Source organism: Pleurodeles waltl, chromosome 3_2, assembly GCF_031143425.1.
Source record: "Pleurodeles waltl isolate 20211129_DDA chromosome 3_2, aPleWal1.hap1.20221129, whole genome shotgun sequence".
NCBI classification, from domain to species: Eukaryota; Metazoa; Chordata; class Amphibia; order Caudata; family Salamandridae; genus Pleurodeles; species Pleurodeles waltl.
Genome location: NC_090441.1, coordinates 4,348,334 through 4,375,925, shown reverse-complemented (window position 1 = coordinate 4,375,925; position 27,592 = coordinate 4,348,334). Strand labels below are relative to the sequence as shown.

Below are 27,592 nucleotides of genomic sequence, written 5' to 3'. Positions count from 1 at the left end.
TGACTCATGAAGCGGTATCCAATGCTTGGATAAATCAGAAGGAGGCAGAATTTTTAGATACCATCAATCCACATGTCCGATATTTTTACTGCCTTCCCAAAATTCACAAGGGCACGTCCGCCCCCCACCCCCCGCTTGGACGCCCTATAGTTTCAGGTATAGGATCAGTGCTAGAACCTTTGTCCATTTTTTGTGATCATTCCTTACAACCTGTTGTTAAAGAATCCTCCACTCTCTTGAAAGGCACTAAGGATGTGCTGAACTTGGTACAGTCTATCAACGGTACAGACATAGTACAGGCTCTGATTACCCTTGATGTTGAATCACTAAATACGAACATCCCACAGGAAGCGACACTCGGAGTAATTGAGACAGCGCAACTGAACAGACCATCTAGTACACCCACTCCTGTTCATTTTGTTATGCAATGTGTGTAGGAAGTTGGCTCTGTATGTGCTATTTCAAAGTAAGGAATAGCATGCACAGAGTCCCCCTTAGAGGTAAAATAGTGGTAAAAATAGATAATACTAATGCTCTATTTTGTGGTAGTGTGGTCGAGCAGTAGGCTTATCCAAGGAGTAGTGTTAAGCACTTGTTGTACATACACATAGACAATAAATGAGGTACACACACTCAGAGACAAATCCAGCCAATAGGTTTTGTATAGAAAAATATCTTTTCTTAGTTTATTTTAAGAACCACAGATTCAAATTTAACATGTAATATCTTGTTTGAAAGGTATTGCAGGTAAGTACATTAGGAACTTTGAATCATTTCAATTGCATGTATACTTTTCAAGTTATTCACAAATAGCTATTTTAAAAGTGGACACTTTCACAGTTCCTGGGGGAGGTAAGTTTTGGTTAGTTTTACCAGGTAAGTAAGACACTTACAGGGTTCAGTTCTTGGTCCAAGGTAGCCCACCGTTGGGGGTTCAGAGCAACCCCAAAGTTACCACACCAGCAGCTCAGGGCCGGTCAGGTGCAGAGTTCAAAGTGGTGCCCAAAACGCATAGGCTTCAATGGAGAGAAGGGGGTGCCCCGGTTCCAGTCTGCCAGCAGGTAAGTACCCGCGTCTTCGGGGGGCAGACCAGGGGGGTTTTGTAGGGCACCGGGGGGGACACAAGCCCACACAGAAATGTCACCCTCAGCGGCGCGGGGGCGGCCGGGTGCAGTGTTAGAACAAGCGTCGGGTTCGCAATGGAAGTCAATGAGAGATCAAGGGATCTCTTCAGCGCTGCAGGCAGGCAAGGGGGGGCTTCCTCGGGGAAACCTCCACTTGGGCAAGGGAGAGGGACTCCTGGGGGCCACTTCTGCAGTGAAAGTCCGGTCCTTCAGGTCCTGGGGGCTGCGGGTGCAGGGTCTTTTCCAGGCGTCGGGACTTAGGTTTCAGAGAGTCGCGGTCAGGGGAAGCCTCGGGATTCCCTCTGCAGGCGGCGCTGTGAGGGCTCAGGGGGGACAGGTTTTGGTACTCACAGTCGTAGAGTAGTCCGGGGGTCCTCCCTGAGGTGTTGGTTCTCCACCAGCCGAGTCGGGGTCGCCGGGTGCAGTGTTGCAAGTCTCACGCTTCTTGCGGGGAGATTGCAGGGTTCTTTAAAGCTGCTCCTTTGGATAAAGTTGCAGTCTTTTTGGAGCAGGTCCGCTGTCCTCTGGAGTTTCTTGTCGTCGTCGAAGCAGGGCAGTCCTCAGAGGATGCAGAGGTCGCTGGTCCCTTTGGAAGGCGTCGCTGGAGCAGAGTTCTTTGGAAGGCAGGAGACAGGCCGGTGAGTTTCTGGAGCCAAGGCAGTTGTTGTCTTCTGGTCGTCCTCTGCAGGGGTTTTCAGCTAGGCAGTCCTTCTTCTTGTTGTTGCAGGAATCTAGAATCTTAGGTTCAGGGAAGCCCTTAAATACTAAATTTAAGGGCGTGTTTAGGTCTGGGGGGTTAGTAGCCAATGGCTACTAGCCCTGAGGGTGGGTACACCCTCTTTGTGCCTCCTCCCAAGGGGAGGGGGTCACATTCCTATCCCTATTGGGGGAATCCTCCTTCTACAAGATGGAGGATTTCTAAAAGTCAGAGTCACCTCAGCTCAGGACACCTTAGGGGCTGTCCTGACTGGCCAGTGACTCCTCCTTGTTTTTCTCATTATCTCTCCTGGACTTGCCGCCAAAAGTGGGGGCTGGGTCCAGGAGGCGGGCATCTCCACTAGCTGGAGTGCCCTGGGGCATTGTAACACGAAGCTTGAGCCTTTGAAGCTCACTGCTAGGTGTTACAGTTCCTGCAGGGGGGAGGTGTGAAGCACCTCCACCCAGAGCAGGCTTTGTTTCTGTCCTCAGAGAGCACAAAGGCTCTCACCGCATGAGGTCAGACACTCGTCTCTCAGCAGCAGGCTGGCACAGACCAGTCAGTCCTGCACTGAACAATTGGGTAAAATACAGGGGGTATCTCTAAGATGCCCTCTGTGTGCATTTTTTAATAAATCCAACACTGGCATCAGTGTGGGTTTATTATTCTGAGAAGTTTGATACTAAACTTCCCAGTATTCAGTGTAGCCATTATGGAGCTGTGGAGTTCGTTTTTGACAGACTCCCAGCCCATATACTCTTATGGCTACCCTGCACTTACAATGTCTAAGGTTTTGCTTAGACACTGTAGGGGCATAGTGCTCATGCACATATGCCCTCACCTGTGGTATAGTGCACCCTGCCTTAGGGCTGTAAGGCCTACTAGAGGGGTGACTTATCTATGCCACAGGCAGTGGGAGGTTGGCATGGCACCCTGAGGGGAGTGCCATGTCGACTTAGTCATTTTCTCCCCATCAGCACACACAAGCTGGCAAGCAGTGTGTCTGTGCTGAGTGAGGGGTCCCTAGGGTGGCATAAGACATGCTGCAGCCCTTAGAGACCTTCCCTGGCATCAGGGCCCTTGGTACCAGGGGTACCAGTTACAAGGGACTTACCTAGGTGCCAGGGTTGTGCCAATTGTGGAAACAATGGTACATTTTAGGTGAAAGAACACTGGTGCTGGGGCCTGGTTAGCAGGGTCCCAGCACACTTCTCAGTCAAGTCAGCATCAGTATCAGGCAAAAAGTGGGGGGTAACTGCAACAGGGAGCCATTTCTTTACAATGTGCCTCTCTGGCTTTAACTGAATTTGTTTTCCAATTCGAAGCTCCGTTATATCATCAGATTTGAGGGACCTCAATGGGGAGCACCTTCGCCCCCTCATCTGGCTTGTTTGTACATGTATCATTTTGAACAATGTTTCATTCTTAACAACACTAACCCCTTTTCTGACAACATTAAACTATGGCATTGATACATTGTGACATTCTTGTTATTTGGCAAGGAGAGGTGCATCAAGTCGATTCTTTCATGAGGAGGATCAATACTCTTGATCCCTTTCTAAAGTTTACCTCAACTGTGTCCAGAACCAGTGTCACCTTTCTGGACCTTACTATTACGATTGATAAGGGTAAACTTCATACCTGTGCTCATCACAAATGACCGATCGCAATAGTCTTTTACTATATGACAGCTATCACCCTAAAGCCCTAAGAGGCAACTTACCATATGGGCAATTTTTGAGATTACGTCAGAATTGCAGTAATGTGGCCTCCTTTGAAATTCAGGCGAATGACTTGGTCATGTGACTCCACGCGATACATCCAACGAAGATCATCAACACAGCATGTAAACGAGCTCGGAACAATAAAAGGGATGCCCTACTGACTTGTACACCTAAGGATGTTGCACCTCGATTGACCTGTGTTACCATCTTCATCCAAATATCCAACATTCTCAAGAAATGTATTAACAAACGTTGATCGATTCTTACAAGTGAAGGTGTGACTATCCTTAAGCCCCTATTTGCTTTCAAAAGATTTTCTAATATTAAAGATATAGTTGTTAACACCAGACCATTGAAGTCTATTTCTGAACCTGACCACAAAACACTTTGAGGTCTTCCCCCTGTGATTGGCCATTTTCCATGTGGCAATTGTAATGTATGTCCTCTCACAAAACGCATGACCACCATTTCTCTTGAACCAATTGGCCTATAGCGTTTATCAAACCACACCAACTGCAATTCCCGAAATTGTATTTACATGACCTGTTGTCCTTGTGACTTACGGTATATAGGCATGACATCAAGACCGGTGAAGATCAGGATTAATGAGCATAGTAGCAACATTAGACATGGACGCTTGACGACAAAATTGAGTATTCATTACCATGAGGTACAACATACCCCAGATGACATGTGGTGGATTGTACTAGAAATTTTGAAATCCCCGAACAAGTCTCTGTTAGATGCTGAACAACGCTGGGTGTTCAAGTTGGGCACACACATCCATTGACTGAATGATGACATACCATGGATGAGTGTAGCATCCTGCCTGAGATAAGTTGTTAATTCATTTTTCATCAACACTGGGCAGTGAGGTGTATTTATCCTCAGACAGTGGCATTACTATTTATTTTGTGAATCCAAGTTTCTTATGATTCTTTATCTTTACTAGATACTGGGCACTTGAGTAAAATAATTTTTCATTTTTAGTAGGTCTGGTCCTCCTTATTTTTCTCTTCACTTTGTATCTTTTCTGTCATCAATTCAGAGATTTTTGGACTTATTCACCCTATTTGTGTGCCCATACTCGTGGAAAATTTACCACAGACCTTTCTTTATTTGGTGTTATATCTTTTGGTGGATACATTTTTATAGTTACCCCTCTTTTTGTTCATTTTTATATGAATATTAAACTCGGAAGCTTTGGATCATTGCATTGTTTAATTCTTAGCAACTGCCCGACTTCCGGTCGACATGGAGGCTTTACACTCGTGCTTCATGTAGGAAGACCAACACACATTCTTGTGTCCATCTTCTCTTTTCAACAAAGGCTGCAGGTGGGCGTGACCGGGAAGCCCCGGTTAGCTCTTCTTCCGATTGGCCTCCCGCCTCGCAGCCTTCATCTCTTATTCTTCCGGGTTTGCGCATATTTTCCACAGTTCGGGAACACAGCCCAGAAGAGGACGGAATTCCCGACCGTTGTTGGCACTGCTGTGAGTATGCGGTTATTCTTCTATAATTTGATCTTGGCTCCCATATCTTCCCTTATTTGTGGGAATATTCCCTACACTACGAGCGTATTTACATTAGTGACAGCGTCTTTGTAAGTTTTATACCAGTCACATAGTTTTTCATGTTTTCCCGTTTTAAAGAGACATAGATGCCTGATATTTGTGCTTCATTGTGATTTAGCTTTGATTTATTTATTTTTTAATAGAGCCCTATTGACTGGATTATGTTTTATGAAGTGCTGCTCCTTCTTTCATTTTCCATTTTCCCTTTATAGTCTAGACCAAAAAATGATAGAACTAACATGGACATCTACATAGTTCTTTCTACATGATATTGATAAAACACACTCATTTGTTGATGCATAAATAGGTTTATCTGCAAAAATAATTGATTTGGATGAGTTTTTCCTTTTCTACATCATTGTAGATCCTTCAAATGATTCTTGACATGGTCTTCTTTGGGAGCTCCTCTTTTGATTATGGCCGATAAGCATTTTTCTATTATGCCATTAGCACTGAATACAGTATTGCCTTAGTATTGCACTTCCTGTTATGTGCACGTCACCACAGTTTTTATGATTATGTTTGCAAAGTATCCAGTAATTATTTGGTACATATGTCTTTTTTGTCTCCACAGGTCGCTGTAGTTTTGTGCTAGTATTACTCCTTCTTTCCTTGTACATACTTCATCATTGAATGTATAGTGTATTCATACACCTGATGATCTGGAGAAAGTTTATGTTTGAGTCCTGATGAAGCGCCAGTAGATCCTTTTGGGCAATTTTAGGCACAAAACATGTGGACTTCTTTGTGGTGAAAGTCATTGTGCTTTTTACCTATTATGATGTAAAGTGTGGGACCATAGTTTTCCCTTTCACTCTACTTGTGTTTTTAACCTTGACCGGGCCTTCGCACATTCATTAAAAACATTTTTCTTTTTTTTTTTTTTTTTTTTTTTTTTTTTACAGAGGAGGTGCCCGAGCCAATTTTAATTTATATCTCTCCATTTGTTTCTCAGTAACCTCAGACCTTTTTTGTAGGAAGTTGGCTCTGTATGTGCTATTTCAAAGTAAGGAATAGCATGCACAGAGTCCAAGGGTTCCCCTTAGAGGTAAAATAGTGGTAAAAATAGATAATACTAATGCTCTATTTTGTGGTAGTGTGGTCGAGCAGTAGGCTTATCCAAGGAGTAGTGTTAAGCATTTGTTGTACATACACATAGACAATAAATGAGGTACACACACTCAGAGACAAATCCAGCCAATAGGTTTTGTTATAGAAAAATATCTTTTCTTAGTTTATTTTAAGAACCACAGGTTCAAATTTAACATGTAATATCTTGTTTGAAAGGTATTGCAGGTAAGTACATTAGGAACTTTGAATCATTTCAATTGCATGTATACTTTTCAAGTTATTGACAAATAGCTACTTTAAAAGTGGACACTTAGTGCAATTTTCACAGTTCCTGGGGGAGGTAAGTTTTTGTTAGTTTTACCAGGTAAGTAAGACACTTACAGGGTTCAGTTCTTGGTCCAAGGTAGCCCACCGTTGGGGGTTCAGAGCAACCCCAAAGTCACCACACCAGCAGCTCAGGGCCGGTCAGGTGCAGAGTTCAAAGTGGTGCCCAAAACGCATAGGCTAGAATGGAGAGAAGGGGGTGCCCCGGTTCCGGTCTGCTTGCAGGTAAGTACCCGCGTCTTCGGAGGGCAGACCAGGGGGGTTTTGTAGGGCACCGGGGGGGGACACAAGCCCACACAGAAATTTCACCCTCAGCAGCGCGGGGGCGGCCGGGTGCAGTGTAGAAACAAGCGTCGGGTTTGCAATGTTAGTCTATGAGAGATCAACGGATCTCTTCAGCGCTGCAGGCAGGCAAGGGGGGGCTTCCTCGGGGAAACCTCCACTTGGGCAAGGGAGAGGGACTCCTGGGGGTCACTTCTCCAGTGAAAGTCCGGTCCTTCAGGTCCTGGGGGCTGCGGGTGCAGGGTCTTTTCCAGGCGTCGGGACTTAGGTTTCAGAGAGTCGCGGTCAGGGGAAGCCTCGGGATTCCCTCTGCAGGCGGCGCTGTGGGGGCTCAGGGGGGACAGGTTTTGGTACTCACAGTCGGAGAGTAGTCCGGGGGTCCTCCCTGAGGTGTTGGTTCTCCACCAGCCGAGTCGGGGTCGCCGGGTGCAGTGTTGCAAGTCTCACGCTTCTTGCGGGGAGATTGCAGGGTCTTTAAAGCTGCTCCTTGAAACAAAGTTGCAGTCTTTTTGGAGCAGGTCCGCTGTCCTCGGGAGTTTCTTGTCTTTTTCGAAGCAGGGCAGTCCTCAGAGGATTCAGAGGTCGCTGGTCCCTTGGAAGGCGTCGCTGGAGCAGAGTTCTTTGGAAGGCAGGAGACAGGCCGGTGAGTTTCTGGAGCCAAGGCAGTTGTTGTCTTCTGGTCTTCCTCTGCAGGGGTTTTCAGCTGGGCAGTCCTTCTTCTTGTAGTTGCAGGAATCTAATTTTCTAGGGTTCAGGGTAGCCCTTAAATACTAAATTTAAGGGCGTGTTTAGGTCTCGGGGGTTAGTAGCCAATGGCTACTAGCCCTGAGGGTGGGTACACCCTCTTTGTGCCTCCTCCCAAGGGGAGGGGGTCACAATCCTAACCCTATTGGGGGAATCCTCCATCTGCAAGATGGAGGATTTCTAAAAGTTAGTCACCTCAGCTCAGGACACCTTAGGGGCTGTCCTGACTGGCCAGTGACTCCTCCTTGTTGCTTTCTTTGTTCCCTCCAGCCTTGCCGCCAAAAGTGGGGGCCGTGGCCGGAGGGGGCGGGCAACTCCACTAAGCTGGAGTGCCCTGCTGGGCTGTGACAAAGGGGTGAGCCTTTGAGGCTCACCGCCAGGTGTTACAGCTCCTGCCTGGGGGAGGTGTTAGCATCTCCACCCAGTGCAGGCTTTGTTACTGGCCTCAGAGTGACAAAGGCACTCTCCCCATGGGGCCAGCAACATGTCTCTAGTGTGGCAGGCTGCTGGAACCAGTCAGCCTACACAGATAGTTGGTTAAGTTTCAGTTGGCACCTCTAAGGTGCCCTCTGTGGTGTATTTTGCAATAAAATGTACACTGGCATCAGTGTGCATTTATTGTGCTGAGAAGTTTGATACCAAACTTCCCAGTTTTCAGTGTAGCCATTATGGTGCTGTGGAGTTCGTGTTTGACAAACTCCCAGACCATATACTCTTATGGCTACCCTGCACTTACAATGTCTAAGGTTTTGTTTAGACACTGTAGGGGTACCATGCTCATGCACTGGTACCCTCACCTATGGTATAGTGCACCCTGCCTTAGGGCTGTAAGGCCTGCTAGAGGGGTGACTGACCTATACTTGCATAGGCAGTGAGAGGCTGGCATGGCACCCTGAGGGGAGTGCCATGTCGACTTACTCGTTTTGTTCTCACCAGCACACACAAGCTGGCAAGCAGTGTGTCTGTGCTGAGTGAGAGGTCTCCAGGGTGGCATAAGACATGCTGCAGCCCTTAGAGACCTTCCTTGGCATCAGGGCCCTTGGTACTAGGAGTACCAGTTACAAGGGACTTATCTGGATGCCAGGGTCTGCCAATTGTGGATACAAAAGTACAGGTTAGGGAAAGAACACTGGTGCTGGGGCCTGGGTAGCAGGCCTCAGCACACTTTCAATTGTAAACATAGCATCAGCAAAGGCAAAAAGTCAGGGGGCAACCATGCCAAGGAGGCATTTCCTTACATTTTTGTACTGAGATCTGCAGGATTGTTTATGGTTAGGTGGCCCTCTGTAGGGCCTCATCGGACATTGCAGCGGCAGTCTGACGTATAGCATAGCCCAGTGATGATACTTGAGGGCCCCTGCTTCAGCATTATTGCATACCTGTGAGAGGTATTTTTTGTGTCCTCTTATTTGGAACAGTGCACCCAATATTTTTTGTCGAAAACCACAATATCCACAAGCTGAAATCACTAATCAGAGGACGAGAATAATAAAAAAAAATAAAAAAAATAAAAAATCGGCATCAGAACTATCAGGTGAGAACCGTTTCCATTTCCTCACTTTGTTATACCAGCAATGGAGCTGGGTTTTTGGGGCTGAAGTTGGAAATGGAAAATTTGAATAAGAAATGATCTGATCATGAAATCACAATGATACTGAATTGATAAAGGATGAAATTAGTAATGTTGAGTAAAAGATAGAATTTGGAGCCTGCAGTGAGAGCCAGACAAAATGAGAGCTGGGTAAAGAAGTCTAATGATCTTCTGTGCTTTTCAACATGATGAAAAATGTACTAAAGCAATCGTTTAATTGACAGAGCATGAATGAACGTACTAAATCCCAAAAATCAATGCATACTGAATGAGAGAAAGAAACCTGAAACCTCAAAGGAAGTTTTGCAGCCTTCTCACAGCTCAGTTTTTGGAAAGAATGGTGAAAAAACTCCTGACACTTTTGCACAAGAGTAGCCACCAAGTACTCATGCAACAATTATATTAAAGAATAGACTACTCTGACCAGTAATCTTTGTGTGCAACAGTCAACCACCTGTTTCAGGAACATTAGTTTAAACTAGAAGAGACCCTTTCTCATGGATGACATGCTGCAACATTCTTACAATAGATAAAATAAAGGCAAAAAGAACCGAGGCAGTGTTCTCCATCTAATACGATCTGTGACTTTTGCAAGGGTTCTTAGTTCCGTCTCCCAATCTGTCAGATTTACCACCATGGCAGGAAAAGGATTTTAAAAAAAGTTACGAAGGAGACAGTTAACAATGATGCACCTTCTGGGACAGGAAAGGGAATACATTTTCACTAGGCTAGCACATTATTCACGAGAGGCTTGGCTCCTTCATGAGAAGAAACTAAAAGCAATACATAGATACTAATCATCTCCATGCCTTCCCACATCTGTCACAAAGTGGAACACAAGATATCAAATGTGGTTCATTGCACTAGCAAGAAACTAAAGTATAGGATACCAATTCAGAAAAATTTCTAGAGCATTTGAGCTATCCTCTGCCAAGCCTGTTGTCTTTTTTCTCTTAGCTTCCCTACTTTACCCCGCCCTTCTTCACTTCAATTCCCATACTTGTTTTATTCTTTTTCTGCCTTGCTGCATACATTGTATGTTATTTTTCTACAATTTTATATACATTCACTAACTGCTGCTAGGTCAATTGTGTAAATTAATAAAATTAAAATAAAAAAATAAAAAATAGTTCCTTTAACTCTTATTCTCCTCTTATAACTGGGAACTGGCCGCTCTACAGGCTGCCGGGAAAAGCTTTTCCAAACACTTTGTCAGTTTAAAATTATTTAGTGTGGGAAAGCAGTTTTCTTCTTTAAAGTCCCATGACTTTTTTTCCCCAATGGGTAGCAGCAGCTACCTTTTGGTCTTTGCATGGTGTGCTCAGGGATGAGAAAGAAGCCTTCAATGATGCAGAGGGAGGGCTGGGGAGCTAACTAGCCCTAGGAAGGTGTTATCTTGTGACCTGGGCCACGATTTAGCCAGTATTGAGTTAGGTGGCCCTCTTGTGGTATGGGGGATGAACACCAAGAAGGCACTTAACATATAAATGACAATGAGATAGCCTTGATAATACTAGGCACAAATGTGAAAATAGGCGTGCACAAATCACAATGAGGGTAAAGAGGAAATGAGAGAACAATACAATATTAAACACCCTACGTATTCTGTAGATAAGCAGCGCATAATTTTAAAAAAGTGTCCAAGGTGACTCTTGGCAAAAAGAAATGGAAACCAGAAGTCAATTTACAATAATGAGTCGACCCTAGAGGGAAACCAGAAACTAAGAGGATTCCAGGTCATGCTAACCAACATGAGTAGACCCCTTTCATGCAGATTGTGACAAGCTACAAAGAAGAGAGAATGGAACATCATGCACTAACAAAAAATGAATAGGTTGAATACTGAAGTGACTCAACTAGGCCCTGGGTGGATGGGTGCAACACACTAAGATACCGCACAGGAAAAGAGCCCTTGAAAAGAGGGAAGAAATGAATGATACAGGAGCGTAATGCTCAGCTGATTAGAGAACTATCAAAGAGATACACAATGAGACTGCTGGGCTTCCCAGAGGAAGCAGGGGACACAGACACCAAGGGGTTCCAATCCACAGTGATACAAATGGACATTAGGTGTGCTGGGCTCGCAGAGCTTATTACACAGTTGTAGGAAAGTACCATCTTGCCTGGCATGTTACCCCATTTTTACATGTATGTCAGTTTGTTTTTGCATGTCTCACTGGGATCCTGCTAGCCAGGACCCCAGTGCTCATAGTTTGTGGCCTGAATGTGTATACCTGTGTAGTGACTGTCACCGAGGCTCTGCTAATCAGAACCTCAATGCTTATGCTCTCTCTGCCTTTCAATTTGTCACTATATTAGCTAGTGATCACTTTTACCTATTTCAATTGGCATACTGGAACACCCTTATAAATCCCTAGTATATAGTACCTAGGTACCCAGGGTATTGGGGTTCCAAGAGATCCCTATGGGCTACAGCATTTCTTTTTCCACCCATAGGGAGCTCAGACACACCTTTACCCAGGACTGCCACAGCAGCCTGAGTGAAATAATGCACACATTATTTCACAGCCATTTTCACTACACTTAACTAACTTATAAGTCACCTATATGTCTAACCTTTACTTACTGAAGGTTCGGTGCAAAGTTACTAAGTGTGAGGACACCCTTGCGCTAGCTAATGTGCCCCCACGTAGTTCCATTTCCTGAACGGTGCAGGGGACACCATTACACGCGTGCACTACTTATAGGTCAATACCTATATGTAGCTTCACAATGGCAACTCCGAATATGGCCATGTAACATGTCTAAGATCATGGAATTGTCCCTGCATGCCAAATCTGGTATTGGGGAGCCAATTCCATGCATCCCCTGGGCTCCACTATAGACCCCGGGTACTGCCAAACCAGCTCTCTGGGGTTTTCTCTGCAGCTACCGCTGCTGCCACCCCACAGACAGGGTTCTGCCCTCATGAGGTCTGGGCAGCTCAGTCCTAGGAAGGCAGAACAAAGCATTTCCTCTGAGAGCAGGGTGTTACACCCTCTCTCTTTGAAAATAGGTGTAAAAGGCTGGGGAGGGGTAGCCTCTCCCAGCCTCTGGAAATGCTTTGAAGGGCACAGATGGAGCCCTCCTTGCATAAGCCAATCTACATCGGTTTAGGGAACCCCCCCCAGTCCCTGCTCTGTGGGAAAATGGACAAAGGAAAGGGGAGGGACCACACCCTGCCCATCACCACCCCAGGGGTGGTGCCCAGAGCTCCTCCAGTGTTTCGCAGACCTCTGCCATCTTGTTTCCAGAGGTGTGAGGGCACTCTGGAGGCCTCCGAGTGGCCAGTGCCAGGAGGTGACATCAGAGACCCCTCCTGATAAAGGAGGATTGGCCATCTAGTCAGGTAAGCACCTGAGGGCTGCTTAGGGTCTCTCCAGTGGGCTTTTCCTCAGATAACGACTTGCAAGAATCCAGCAGGACTCCTCTGCACTTCTCTCTTCCACTTCTGCAAAAGATCGACCGCTGACTGCTCCAGGACACCTGCAAAACTGCTACAAAGTAGCCAAAAGACTACCAGCGACATTGTAGCGCCTAATCCAGCCGGCTTTCTCAACTGTTTCCTGGTGGTGCCTGCCTTCACCCTGCACTTGAAGCCACTAAAATCTCCTGTGGGTCGCCGGAATCTTCCCCCTGCTTCAGCAGGCACCAAAGTTCAGCTTTACCAGTACTCTGGGACTCCTCTCATCCGGATGAGCATGGCCCCTTGAACACAGGTGGTGGACCCAAGTGACCCAGACTGTCCAGTGGTCCAACTGTCCAAATTTGGAGGAGGTAAGTACTTGCCTCCCCTCTCCAGACAGTAATCCTGTGCACCGTGTAAACTGCAGCTACAAGGGCTTCTGTGCACATTTCCAAGAAATCCTGCATGCACAGCCGAGCCTAGGTCCCCAGCACTCTGTCCTGCGATGCTCAGCTCCTTGAGTTGATCTCCGGTGTCGTGGGACCTTCTTTTGCAGTGTTGAGACGACCGCCGTGTTCAGACTTCTTGAACCCGTGTTCAAGGACTTCTGCGGGTGCTTCCTGCTTGTGCATGGGCTCCCTACGTTGCTGAGGGCCCCGTTGGTCTCCTCTCCCAAATGGCAACATCCTGGTCCTTCCTGGGCCCGGGCAGTACCCTTTTTTTCCAACCGCGACTCTTGCAGCTAGCAAAGCTGTTTGTGGTATTTTGCCAAGAAAACACTTCTGCATCCTCCAGCATGCCGTGGGACATCTTCTGCACAAAGAAGAACTTCCTACCTCCTTTCGTTGTTGCAGAATCTTCAGTTTCTTCCAACCGGAGGCAGCCATTTTGCACCTTTATCCGGGGTTTGGAGGGATCCCGCCCCCCTGGACACTTTTGCGACTCTTGGACCCCTTCCCTTGCAGGTCCTCAGGTCCAAGAATCCGTCTTCAGTGCTTTGCAGTCTGTTGTGGTCTTTGCAAAATCCCTTATCATGACTTTAGTGCGTTTCTGGGGTAAAAGTAGTATTTTACTCCTACTTTCCAGGGTCTTGGGGTGGGGTATCTTGGACACCCTTAGTGTGTTCTTACACTTCCAGTGACCCTCTACACACTACAGTAGTCTAGGGGTCCATTGGTGGCTCGCATTCCACTTTCTTAGTATATGGTTTGTGTTGCCCCAGGCCTATTGCATCCTATTGTATTCTACAGTGTTTGCACTACTTTCTGACTGTTTTACTTACCTGATTTGGTCTGCTGTGTATATTTTGTGTATTTTACATACCTCCTAAGGGGGTATATCCTCTGAGATATTTTTGGCAGATTGTCACTAAAATAAAGTACCTTTATTTTTAGTAACACTGAGTACTGTCTTTCTTATGATATAGTACCTATATGATGTAAGTGGTATTGCATGAGCTTTGCATGTCTCCTAGTTCAGCCTTGGCTGTTCTGCTATAGCTACCTCTATCAGCCTAAGCTGCAAGAACACTACTACTCTACTAATAAGGGATAACTGGACCTGGAACAAGGTGCAAGTATCATTGGGACCCACTAAAAACCAGGCCAGCCTCCTACAACAGTGCTTCATTTACACCCAGAAAAGCGGGAAATACTCTGGATGGGAGAGACCTAACAGTTGTATTTTTGGACAGCTATTGGGGGCATGGTAGGGTCTGGAGTGAAGCAAGACAGAAGAAAGGTTTTTATAACCTGTGAGTGGTGTAGCTCTTTCCAGGTGCCAGTGAAGCACTGAATGGGAGAAGGCAAATGCTGAAGCCAGTTTAACGAGTTTTCTTTCTTCTGTGAAGATTTGTAGTGCAGTGTATACTTTAATTGAAGGTGGTTGGGTGAGTGTTGCAACCAAAGAGCACAAGGACAGAGTATCAAAATTAACATCAATAAAACATTTCCTTACTCCACTTTCTTTTATATTTTTATTCCCAACTGTCTGGGAACCTAATGCTTCAATGCAAGAGGAATATGCCATATTCAAAACCACACTTGAAAAAAAACATCTTAGGTAAACCCAAAAGTCTTCCATGTGAACAGGTCAATTGCATAAGAGATTACATGTATGGTTGGTGTGCACCTTGAATACATCTGTAATGCTTTCCTGTAAGGTGACAGGGATTCCTTTTGCCTGGGTCCCAGCAACTCAAAGGGACCAAAAAAAACAGCCCCCAATCCTAAGGGAGTTCTTAGGCCTCACCACAAAGTATTTTCCTCATGCCCACCAGGAACTACGGGAAGAGCTAGCAGTGTCCTCCCAGACCTCTGTACGCAACTATGGGAGAAAGGACGGCTGAAAAAAAGGCCAGTGAGACCGAGTGGTACAACTGTCATGTGGCTACCCAACAGACCCCACTGCTGCGACACGTGTCTAAAAAACATGGTCTGGGGCATTTTTTAGGCAACCATACACAAAGGCCAGGCTGTGGGATCATCCCATAAGTCCTCACAGCTGCAGGAAGACCCCAGAGCTCCTAACAAAAAAGTGCATATTTTGTTGTTCGTATCCCAAAGAGACTGGAGCACCCACAGGACCTGCCTGGGGCACTGAAAGGACAGTGGTGGCATTACCAACTATCTCCTATGGTGGGAGGAAGGGCACCTCAGGTCTCACATGAAGGGAGAATTTGTGGCCACAGCAGAAACTGAGGTGTACTTTAAGGGCTCCCAGGAACTGCTAGTGTGAAAGCTTATGGAGTGTTGGATCCCTTTGAGTTTGGGGCCCTAATACATTGCTTGGCAGCCTAGTATAAAAACAGAAAAATATATATATATATTATTTTTTTTTAATAACAAAACGTTCATTTTTTGGTGAAATGGTCAATGAATTTACGGAAAGTGTGTCAAAGTCGATAGGAATGGCTTCTAATAACTTAAGGGAAATTATTAAACCATGTGTACTATCAAAAGAAGTAGACCTTTATTACTGATTGTGAGCTGCCCTGACAGCCTATAGACCTACCCTTTCATTTCTCAGTGAGACTCTTTAGGATGGACTGTAAAACTCTTTACAGACATTGTGATCATTTGGTGTAACATACTGCCAACCGTATGTTGTGTACCTATTTGCGATTCTATGCATATTATTTAGCTTTGTGTAAATAAACATTTTTCCTTTTTCAAAAAGCACTGACTGGACAATGACCGAGTGCTGTGTGTGTTACTAAGTTCTTAGTTTCCAATCCATCTCACCTTCCTTAGTGAGTTTTGCGGTTAGTAGCTTGAGAGTCAAATGTGGAATGAGGGTATGGGGAGAGGAGGGTAAGGGATGTAGTCAGTGGAGGTAGGTTTTAAGGCGAGACCTTTCAAAATAATTTCAGAATACACTGGTTCTCGATGGCTGCTGTTAATTCTCGCTCACAGGGAAAAGGTAAACATTGTGCGTTTTAAGTATTTTGATTAATGAAAGGCAAAGGAGCTGAAATTATAAACTGGAGTACAGTGAGAAGCGGCAGGTGAGCAGCAGACTTGGAGAAAAAGTGTGTCCAGTCAGAACGCTGCAACAACCATATAACATCCACTGGAGACTGTCTATTCTCCTCTTTCGTCGCTGCTCCAGCAGCCTCAGAGAAGTGCTTTTGAATACCTACCGCCCCATAGACGACCAGTTCTGTCAGGTTATGGATACCTCCATATTTAATGCACCCTTGGAGAAGAAAACTGTACAACTAGAGGCGCAATGCCAAAAACCCTCAGTCAGAGGGAAGACACTACGGGACCCTGGCCTCTAAGCCTCCAGGGCAGCTGGCTACCTCTAACCCACCCAGAGGATAAGTGCAAGCATGTAGGGGTTAATCTTGATGCCTTTGCATGCCTTTAAAAGGCCTTCATGGATTCGCAATCCATTGCCTAGGACACTCAGAACCTTGGCCCCTCGGGGATCCCCATGCTCTTCCTCCCCTTCCCCCCCACTGACCTCGGAGACGGGGAGGACTCCCCCCAATCAATCTTGGCAGATGCGGGCCCTAGCAGGCCATGGCACCTGTCCACTAAACCCTTTCCATCGGATATCAATCCTCGGGTGGACGTGCTCACCCTACCGCACCCACACCCCCCCCCCCCAATCCGGTCCCTGACTATTATGTCAGATCCGGATGACCACCTGCCTCCACAATCTGCAGAATGGTGCCCAGCACCTAAGGTGACCTGCTCTATAGCAGGCAGATTGCGTAACCCCAAGACAAGGAAGTAAGGAGCTGCCTCCAGTCCAAATATCCTCGACCTTCTTCAGAGGGTGGCCAGGATGACCACTTTCCTGTGGAAATTTGTCCATAACCCCCCAAAACAAAGGTATAGATCGTTTCTGGCGCTCATGCCAGGACAAGCTTCTGGATTTTGCAGGGCCTCTAGCCAAGATATTTGACATGGTGGAGTATGTTGAGGCATCAGGATCCCTAATCTCCCCAGAGGCCCTGTCTAACTGGGATCAAAGAACCAAAACATTTCTAAGGAAAGCGATTGTGAAATCGAGGGAGAAACGTAGATAGCTCTTGATCAAAATGGACCAGAAACTGGGATACTATCTACTTCAGAGGTGGGTCCCGTTGCCCACGAAATTCTCTTCGGGATCCATTTGTTCAGACGCTGGGCAAGTTCGTAAATACATTCAATTCCTTGGATAAGGCATAATCCTCTATTAAAAGTGTGTTTACACACCTTGTTTTTGCCACAGCTGGATGTTCTAGGGGGCGCTCAACTGAGTCTTTCATTAAGCCTCTGCTCGAGGGGCAGACTACTGTCACAGACAATGGCAGGACTCCTCAAAATTTGGCACCTTCTACCAAACGAGGAGCTACCCCAGAGGTACCAGCAACTACAGCAATTCCCAAGGTGAGCGTACAGAGTTCCGAAGGGTTACAATTTGGGGGCCGGTTGGTAAATATTTTGCAAAATTGGAAGGATCTTTCCTCGGATGAGTGGGTTCTGTCAAAGGGTTCCAGATAGAATTCGACAGTGTTCCCTATCAACCACTTAGAACAGAACTCCTGGTCTTTTCCATGAGAACAATCGGAATTGGTAGAATGGGAAATTGTGCAACTCTTAGAAAAGGGCGTGATTGTACCAACCACCTTGCATCCCATGGGTTTCCTCAGCAACTTTTCCCTAGCGGGGAAGAGGGACAGTGGCCAACGCCAAGTTACCAATCTAAAATAATTCAACAAGTGGCTTGTTTACTGCCACTTCAAAATGGAAGGTATCCCCCTCCTCAGGAATCTCTTGCAGTTAGCCATCTGGATAGTCCGCCTGGACTTGAAGGACGCGTACCACTGATACCGATCTTTTTTTTCTCACAGGTGCTTTTTACAGTTCCAGTGGGAGTCAAAGATATTCGAGATAACATCCCTTCCTTTCGGTCTATCTTCCGCTCCATGGTGTTTCACTAAGATGTTGTAACTGGCAGTAAGACTTAAGGGCTCGAAATGTTAATCTGGTCATCTGCCTAGACGATACCCTTCTCATGAACCAATGTCCAGTATATCTAATTGAACACTTGCAGATGACTATCAACCTGTTGGAATCTCTCTCTGGTTTGTGGTCAACGGGAAGAAGCCTTCCCTTTCCCCAGCACAGTCTCTGCAATTCCTGGATTTCACAGTAGACTCTGTCAAGGCCACCCTTAGTCTCCTATCTCGCAAGCTAACCAAGATAAAACACGAGCTCAGGAAAACCACTGATGGTGTTGCGTCATTTAGCCCGAAAAGTGGAACTTTACTCTTCCTCTAAACAGGCCATTTTCCCAGTTCCTCTCCATCGGGCGTTAAAATGCGTGAAGATTTCCCGTCTTCAATGGAGTCTTACCTGATCCCAACCTGTTTCCCTCTCTGTGGAAGCGAAAGAGGAACTGGAGTGGAGAGTTTCACATAGGGAAGCCTGAAACCGCTGTGCAATTTTTGGCTCCCAACCAGACAGAGCCGGATGCCAGAAACTCTGGATGAGGGGTACGATGCGAAGAATATTGCACAGGAGAAAAATAGCCTTCAACAGGACATAGCCTTCACATAAACTGTCTGAAACGAATGACAGGTTCCTTTGCCATAAAATGCTGTACTAAAGGCAAGGTTCAGAGTTTTGTCCTTCTCAAGATGGACAATGTGGCAGCAGTTCACTATGTCAACCACCTCGGAGGGACAAGGATGAACATTTTGGGAGTATTGTCTGGCCGACCAGATCTCCGTGATGACATAGGATTTACCTGAGAGGACCAATGAAGTGGCAGACAGGCAGTCCCATCATTGGAGGGATGTCAGCTTGTGGAAACAGCATCCAAGATCGTTTCAGCAGATCCAGGAGCGGTGGGGCCTATTCTCCATAGATCTAGCTGCCTCTCAGCTGGACTTCCAACTGGACAGGTATTGCACTTGCCATTCGGCACCTAACATGCCGTCAACTGATGCGTTTCTCCAAGATTAGAGCAAGGAGTCGGGGTATGCATTTCCACCATTTGCGATGATGAGACTTTCACACCGGTTCGGAGACAGCAGGCGGATCTGGTGGTGATCACCCAGATCTGAAGGTCTCAAGTCGGGTTTCCAGCTCTGAAGGAACTTTCTTGGGATTTTACAATCCCCCAACCCCTATTTAAGGATCTCCTCCAGGACCCCCGAGCCAATCCCTATCACCTGGTCCTAGTGGGATCTCTTTGCTTCCTGGCTTGGCGGATTACAGGAAAAACGGTGGAAAGTCTCAGGAATCTCATAAGAGGCTGCCTCATTACTCGCTAAGGCCTGGGCAGATAACACAAATAAAAGATACCACTTCCCCTTGTCTCGATGGTTGGGTTGGTGTCTCCAATGCCAATTGGATCCCTTGAGGGCAGACACAGTCCAAGTCTTGAATTTTCTGGCAGCTCTTGCCTTCAATGGTACGGCTTACAGATCAATTGCTACATTCCGATTGACTATTTCAGGAGGTCACCTCCTGATAGACAAACATCCGGTGGGGGAGCATCCTTTAGTCAGTAGACTTCTGAGGGGTATACGGTGATTGGTTTCACCTGAGCCCAGATATTTCACGCTGTGGGACGTGGAAAAGGTTCTGAGCCTTTTCAAGTCCTGGCCCTCAAATAAATACTTATCAAGAATTAAATGTCAGCTACATCAGCCTCCTAATAGTGCCTGATTTCCTGCCGAAGGGTTTCGGACATAAAAGCTCTGGATCCAACAAGTAAGGTATTTACCCCAGAAGGGGTTACTTTTTAATTTGCTCCGAGAACAAAAAGTAATTCAAAAACTGTCATACCCAGCATTTCCAGATGGTCCAAAATTGTGGTGTTTGGGCAATAAAGGCGTACGAGTCTATGACAAAGGATAATCATCTTCTCCCCTTGCTATTGCCAGGTAGGTCAGATGGACCAGGCAAGAGGCTGGTATTGATATTAACCTAGTCAGGGTTCATTTGGTGAGAGGAGTCATGGCACCTAAGGCTTTTTCTGTCAGTGCTAGATTACAGGATATCCTCAATGCAGCAGACTGGCAATTGAACTCTACTTTTAAAAGGTTTTATTTTAAACCGAACACAAATCTGGCAACTCTAGAGGTGGACAAGCTTTTAAACTATCCTAATTCTCACTTCCCGACACAGAATGATAAATTTCTCAGCTATTGTAACAGAAAGTTTCAAATGTATTAAGAACACGAGGCGAGGATTGGCCCACCCTTTCTTCTAACATGGTTAGCATACTCACCCAATGGGATATAATGGTTCATTAGGCTTGTGTTATTTCAATAGATGTGATTTATACAAGTATAATTTTACTGTGAACTGTATCTAATTAAACATTCTTAAGTGGTTATTTTCACATTGTTGATGGTTGATGCTTGAATCATCCCCGTTGTCGAGGTGGGAGCCTCACAGTAACCCCAAATACACAAAGCAGTAGGTTTAAAACCACTAGGCCTTAGAAGGCCTTATAGGCTGTTTTATAGCCTATCCATTTTGTTTTGTGAAAAAGACCCAAACGTGAGTCCCATCCAATCAGGCTTCGACACCCTCTAGAACACTCCCAACAGAGGCTGTTTTCCCTCAGATTTTCTAGTACAAGGGTGAAGTCAAATATTCGTATATAAAGGGAGCCTCTGAGGGGAGGAGGGTGGTTCGCATGTGAATCTATGAAAGATATCAATCTGGAGAACTGCAGTTACAGGTAAGTAACTAATTTTCTTCTCCAGTATTGGATCTTTCATAAATTCACATGCTTGAATTAGAGCAGCGAGCAGTAATGTTGGATAACCAGTCAATGAATCTGTATCTTGCTTTTATAGCAATCCTCTTAATGACATTAATAATAATAATAATAATAATCGTAATAACTATAATAGGAATAAGAATAATCGTATCTCTAGTTATTATGCCATAGAAAATTAGCAATGTTCCTATGAAGTTTAAAAATTAAGCACAATATCCATAAACATTGGTATTACGAGAAGTACCAAGCTAATTATGACACCAATAAGTACAAAAAAACACTGCAATATAAAAGCAAATCATAATGAAATTAAAGAACCATATCTCACATACCTTGTCTGTGGGGGTGGGATGTCCTAAGAGGCTCACCTTAGCTAAATATATGCCTCAGCACTGCTTGCCCCACCGCTGTGTCCATGTTACTCGTCTCTTCGAGACAGTAGTGCTTCGTGAACGTATGTTGGCTGGACCATGTGGCCGTTCTACAAATGTTGTGCAGTGGTACTACTGTGAAGAGTGCGGCCGAAGTAGCTACCGTCCTTGTAGAATGGGCTCTCACCCTGCTGCGGAGCGGTTTACCAGCCTAAGTTTGACAGAATTGGATCGCCAGGCCAATCCACCTGGCTATAGTCTGCTGGGCTACTGAGTGGCCTTTTTTTGTCTCTCCAAAGGCCACGAATATCTGGTCTGATTTACGGTTTCCTTGCGTTTTCTGCAGGTAAAAAAACTTTAGACACCTTTTAATATCCAGCGATGTAATGTCTTTTCCGCTATTGTCTGCGGATTTGGAAAAAAGGTTTTTAAGATGACTGGTTCATTCAAGTGGAAAGTTGAGGGTACTTTAGGGATATACTTAGGATTTGTCCTTTGAATTACGGCAGAATTAGTGAATTGAAGAAAAGGCTCTTTAATGGTGAAGGCCTGAATGTCGCTTACTCTCCGAAGTAAGAGCCAGTAGCAACGCAGTTTTCCATGAGATGAACTTGAGATCTGCTCTGTGGATTGGCTCAAAAGGAGACTTCATGAGTTGCATTAAGACCACATTCAAGGACCATAAAGGCGGAGGTTTCCGAACCAGTGGAAAAGCACAGAACAGGCCCCTATGGAATTGCTTTACAATCCTGGTGGAATATAACAAGACCATATATTTTGTGATCTACGGTATCTCAAGATTGCTGCCAGATGTACTCGAATAGAGGAGTATGAAAGCCCTGACTTTGCCAGATGCAACAGATATGGCAGTATTTGCTCGAAGAGAGGAGATAGGATGTATTCCTTCCGCTGCACACCATACACAAAAACGTTTCCATTTAAATTTGTAAGTCTTATTGGTAGTGCCAGCTCTAGCCCTGAATAAGATTTCCCTACATTCCGAAGAGATGTTTAAAGTTGCAAACTCATTGAATTCAGGAGCCAAGCCATTAAGTGAAGAGATGACGGATCCGGATGTCTGACTTGGTCCTGGTGCATCGTCAATAGGGTTGAACTCTGTTTGAGTTGCACATGTGGCTGTTCTGAGCGCATTAGGAGTTCCATGTACCACACCTGTCCGGGCCATCTGGGAGCTATTAACAGAAGGCGACAACCCTCTGTCTTCATTTTCTTGATGACTCTCGGTATTTGCGGGATCGGAGGAAAAGCGTAGGCATAGACCCCGGACCATCTCATCGAAAACGCATTCCCCACGACCCTCTCTGGGGAAGCCAACTTGCATAATAATGGCATTTCTTGTTCTCAAACGTGGCAAGCAGATCGAGATTTGGTCTGCCCCATAAAAGGAAGAGTTGATCGAGAATTTCCTGGTCTAGCGCCCACTCGTGGTACAGGATAATTGTCCTGCTCTGGGTATCTGCCAGAATGTTGGTCTGCCCTGGAACATGCTCTGCTTTCAGAGAAATGTTGTGTGTAATGGCCCATTTCCAGATGTTCTGAGCCTGCCGCGAGAGTTGCAGAGACCTTGTGCCCCCCTGCCTGTTTAGATAAAACATGCTAGTAGTATTGTCCGTCCTGATTAACACGCTTGGATTTTTGAAGTTTTGGCAAAAAGGCTTTGAGAGCTAGACCTATCGCTTTGAGCTCCAGTTGATTTATGTGGAGTGAAACTTCCTTTGCATTCCAGGACCCGCTGATCTGTAGGTCCTGGAAGTGTGCACCCCATCCTTCGAGAGAAGCATCCATTGTTACTATATAAGGGGGCACCTGGTGAAGAACGTGAGCCCATTGGACAAATTGGTCCGTGTTGCCCACCAAGCCATGGTGGACTGCATTATTGGTGTGATGTGAATTTTGTCCTCGAAAGAGCCTTGCACCTGAGTCCACTGTGCATCCAATTGTTCTTGTAGGGGTCGCATATGCAACCGGCAATCTGGGACCAGCGGAATGCATGACGAGATCATCCCTAGCAATGACTTGTAGGTGCGGACTGAAACAAACTTTTTTGTAGAGAGCTTGCGTGCTAAGGAGCTTAGCTTTTGTCTCCTTTCGTGAGATGGATATGCCTTGCTGCGGACCGTGTCTAATATCACTCCTAAGAAATTCAATGTTTGTGTGGGGTGAAGATGTGATTTCTGATATTTGACGATAAGCCCTAGGTTGCTGAACAACTGGAGGCAGACCGAAATGTGGCGCACCACCTGAGGCTTTGAAGGTGCCTTTATGAGACAGTCGTCGAGATAGGGAAATACCTGCATGCCCAACTGGCAGAGTGCGCTGCCACAGGAGCCAACATCTTCATGAAAATTCTGGGGGCCGATTTCAATCCGAAGGGGAGGACTCGAAATTGTAGGTGTATACCAGCTACTATGAACCGGAGGAATTTGCGGTGATTGCGGTGTATTGGAATATGAAAGTACGCATCCTGGAGGTCTAGGGATGCCATATGACCTCCAGTATTTAAAAGGCGCAAGACATCCTGTAGTGTCACCATCCTTGAACTTGTTTAGTGATCTTCAAGTCCAGAATGGGGCACCAGTCTCCAGAAGGTTTCTTTACCAGAAAGAAGCGGGAATAGAATCCCCTGTTCCTGTGAGGAATAGGGACCAGTTCTATTGCTCCTTTGCGCCGCATCACTTGCACTTCCCTGAGGAGTTGGTTCACTCTCGGGGGTTGATGGCCTGACGGAGGGACATCCGGTGGTCTCTGTGTGAACTCCAAAGTATGGCCTCTGGCCACTACATCCAGCACCCACCTGTCTGATGTTATTGCTGCCCATTGAAGGAAGTAAGAAGTGATGCGACCTCCAATCTTCGAGGTTCGTGTGTGGCAGTATGCTGGTAGGTCATTGTTTCCTGCCTGCATCTCTTCTTCGGGCAGCCACTCTCCCTCTCGCTGGGTGTCTATAAGCAGCGGTAGATGGCAATCGATAATGCTGCTGCTGTTGGCTGTACTGTTGTTGGGGTCCTGTCGAAGAAGACTGATACTGCGGTCTGTACTGTTGGTAGCCCCCTCGAAAGGAATAACCTCCTCTACCCCATGCTCAACGAAAGGGCTGCTTCCTGTACTGCAGGGTACCCAGTGATTTAGCCATATCTGTATCTGGGTGGCATGTAACATGTCGTCAACATGCTTTCCAAACAGACTTTCACCAAACGGCATGTCCAGAACCCGGCTCTGGATGTCCGGGCGGAAGGAGGTAGATTTTAGCCACCCTTGCTTACGCAAGACCGCTGCCCCTGCTAGTTGTCTGAAACCTGTTAAGGAAATGTCTATTGCGCGATCTGTAATCTCGGCCGCAATCTGTTCCCCTTCCTGCAATACTTTCTTTGCTTCCACCTTGACATCCTCTGGCAAGAGGTCCAAAAAAGCAGACATGTCTGCCCACATCTGGCGATCATACCTCCCTAGAATGGCCAGGGAATTAGCTGCCTTTACAGTGATCGCCGCTACTGAGGAAAATGTCTTCCCAATATTATCCAACCTCCTCCTGTCCTTGCCTGGAGGCGATGCTATAGCTGTGGTAGGGTTCCTAGAACGACGCTGTGCCGCCCGAGATATTACCAAATCCGGCTTCGGTTGCAACACTAAGCAGGCCGGAGAGTTATCAGGTGCTTTATATTTCTTTTCTAGCCTCGGCATTTGTGAAGGCACTGTTGCCGGATTCTTCATCGCCTTCAACCCCTCTTGCCATAGGAAATCTACTATTGGTATAGCCCTTACCGACTTCTTTGATGGCTCCTTGAAGTCATATAGGAAACACTGTTTCGTGAGAAACAATAGGCAGATCGAATCTCTTTGCCGCTCTTTCAATCAAATTATGAAAGCCTCCTATGTCCTCAGGAGGCGAATCAACCGGCCCTGCTGGAGGTGGAGATGGAGATGGTGTGGGGACGAGATAGTCATCCCATTCGCTAGCCACTGACTCCCTTATCTTACCCTCTTCCCTCTCTTCGTCCGTCGAGGGATGATCATCCTGTGGTTGGTGACCCAACGGTATGCCAGTGTATGGTGTCTCCGGGAGACTGTTCCTCTGAGTTTGACGAGGTGTCTGGTGGCTGTCAGGCCTGGGTGGCGTTACGAGTGTTGATGGTGGAAATCTCTTTTAGTAGTCGTTCAGCATACGCTGAAGATCTGTGACTAATGTGCTAGGCATGGGGAGGGATCACTGTTGTTCTCTCGGTGGGTATGAAGTTGAAGAATAGTTGGGCTGGTACTGCCCTTCATCCTCCTCATCAAAAGTCCTGGCATTTTACATGCAGTTGAGATGGACTACTAGCTGCCCCAAACATCCAATCATCTTGAGAACACATGTCATCGTCCTCATCTAAGAGATGTTGCAGGGGATATGGCAATACCTTGCTCGGGGAGGTATGTATTGGAAGAATGTGCGATGATTTCTCCCCCATGGTGATCAGTGAAAGAGATCGGAATCTTGTTGAATCCTGCTCTTCAGAATATGGCATCATTGCAGACGACTGCGCCGACGAAATCCCCAGTAGGGTCGACGGTTTATCAGTTGTCAATGTCGTCGACGGCATGTTTGTTGATGGTGCCTTCGTCGACGGTGCTCCCGTCGAAAGTTCCCTCGCCGACGGTGCTGTCATCGCTGGTGTGCTGGACGATGGTGTCTTTTTAAGCCTCATCGACAGGTGCTTCATCGAAGGTAGTGGCTTTGTCGATTGATGGACCCACGATGCCTACGCCGTCGACGATGCCTTCATCGACAAAGCTTTTTAAAATATTTTTGCGGTAAGGATCGTCGTCGATGATAATGGTGACAATGTCATTATCATTGGTGAGACTGCCGTCGTAAACACCATCAACGGGGTTGTCGTCGACGGGAGGTTTCTGTCTGAGGAGAGCCTTACCGGATCTTTTTGCAGTGACAGAGACAGGGATGCACTTTTAGTGGGAACTTTTTTCTCCAGGGACGAAGTAGGCTCTGAACAAACCTTTTTTGGCAACTTTGTGTGGGTCTCTGATTCAAAGTCGCCTTCTCCTGTCTCTTTTGTCTCTCAGCAGAGATAGGTTTCATCTTTTTGGCCATTTTTCTCTGTGTCAGGCAGTCATCCTTTCTCACCTGTTCTTTTTAAGGAGTGAGAAGCATGAGATGATGTTTCGCACTCATCTGAAGAAGGATGTTCCATGGCTTTCTGTCTCTGTAGCCACAACAGAAGCCTACCCTCACGGTCCTTGAGGGTTTTTTGACAGAAGGTGCGACAGATCTTACAGTCTCTCACCTGGTGGTCTGGATGTAGACAGTAGATGCACATTTTGTGGGGGGTCATCAACATGTAGTCTCTTCTTCCCACAACTGCCACAATCTCTGAACAGACCCTTTTTTGTTTATTGAGACATCATGTAACTGCAAAGCTGGGTTCTCTGAGAGAAAAGTTTCTGTCAGAAAAGAAACTGAGCAGAGCTCCATGGAGTCTCCCCTCACAGGACGTGAGGTAGAAAATCTGAGGGAAAACAGCCTCTGTTGGGAGTGTTCTAGAGGGTGTCGAAGCCTGATTGGATGGGACTCACGTTTGGGTCTTTTTCACACAAAAAAATGGATAGGCTATAAAACAGCCTATAGGGCCTTCTAAGGCCTAGTGGTTTTACACCTACTGCTTTGTGTATTTGGGGTTACCGTGAGGCTCCCACCTCGACGACGGGGATGATTCAAGCATGTGAATCTATGAAAGATCCAATTCAGGAGAACTTTAAATACTGTTGCAATTCTTCTTTTCTCCAGTTTATCTCAAGCCTTTTCTTCTTGACATAATTCTGAGGAAGGCGCAGGAGCTGCACCTTTTCCTCCACCTAGATCTACTCCGATTAGAAGGCTTTTAATTTGAATAGCAATATATGGAATCCAATGTCTTGGACTCTCTAGACCAAAGTAGGTACATCAATGCCAAAGTAGAAAGGAGATTCAAACATGCCTAAAATTAGGCGTGTTGGGGAAGGGGGCTGAAGGGTTGCATCTGGAGCTTTGATTACATCAAAATGAAGTGTCTACAGTATCATTTTAATATGTCTGACAAACGACTCCAAAAGATTCCTACATGTGTGGATTGGAGAAGGACCACCATTCACAATGATGTTAAAGCCATTAAATGTAACAGGGGTGGAATGTACAAGTTCCCACAAGTAGCTGAACAGAAAAGAACTGTCAATGGTCAACATCATGGCCCAAAAAAAAGAAACTAAAGGTACAATGGTAGAAGTATGTATATACAGGACTTTGCTTTTTAACTATATTTTCAAAATCACCTAATTCTTTGAATTGACCTAACATCACTAAAAATATGGCGGAATACAACTCCTCCATATTGATGATTTCCAAGCAAGTTAGCGAAGAATGCACCTTGGGCTCTGTTGTCACGTGCAGCCAATTA

At 46.0% G+C, this 27,592-nt stretch overlaps 1 protein-coding gene and 1 long non-coding RNA gene across 5 annotated transcripts in view; both read right to left on the bottom strand.

Annotated features, from left to right (window-relative positions):
* GGNBP2 (gametogenetin binding protein 2) overlaps nucleotides 1-27,592 on the bottom strand; it is a 389,041-nt gene that overhangs the window by 269,743 nt on the left and 91,706 nt on the right. The window lies entirely within an intron of this gene.
* On the bottom strand, nucleotides 5,986-10,404 carry LOC138286737 (uncharacterized). Its single transcript, XR_011202040.1, has 2 exons — nucleotides 8,779-10,404; nucleotides 5,986-6,085 (listed from the first exon to the last, which is right to left on the bottom strand). It is a non-coding gene; the product is annotated as an uncharacterized lncRNA (long non-coding RNA).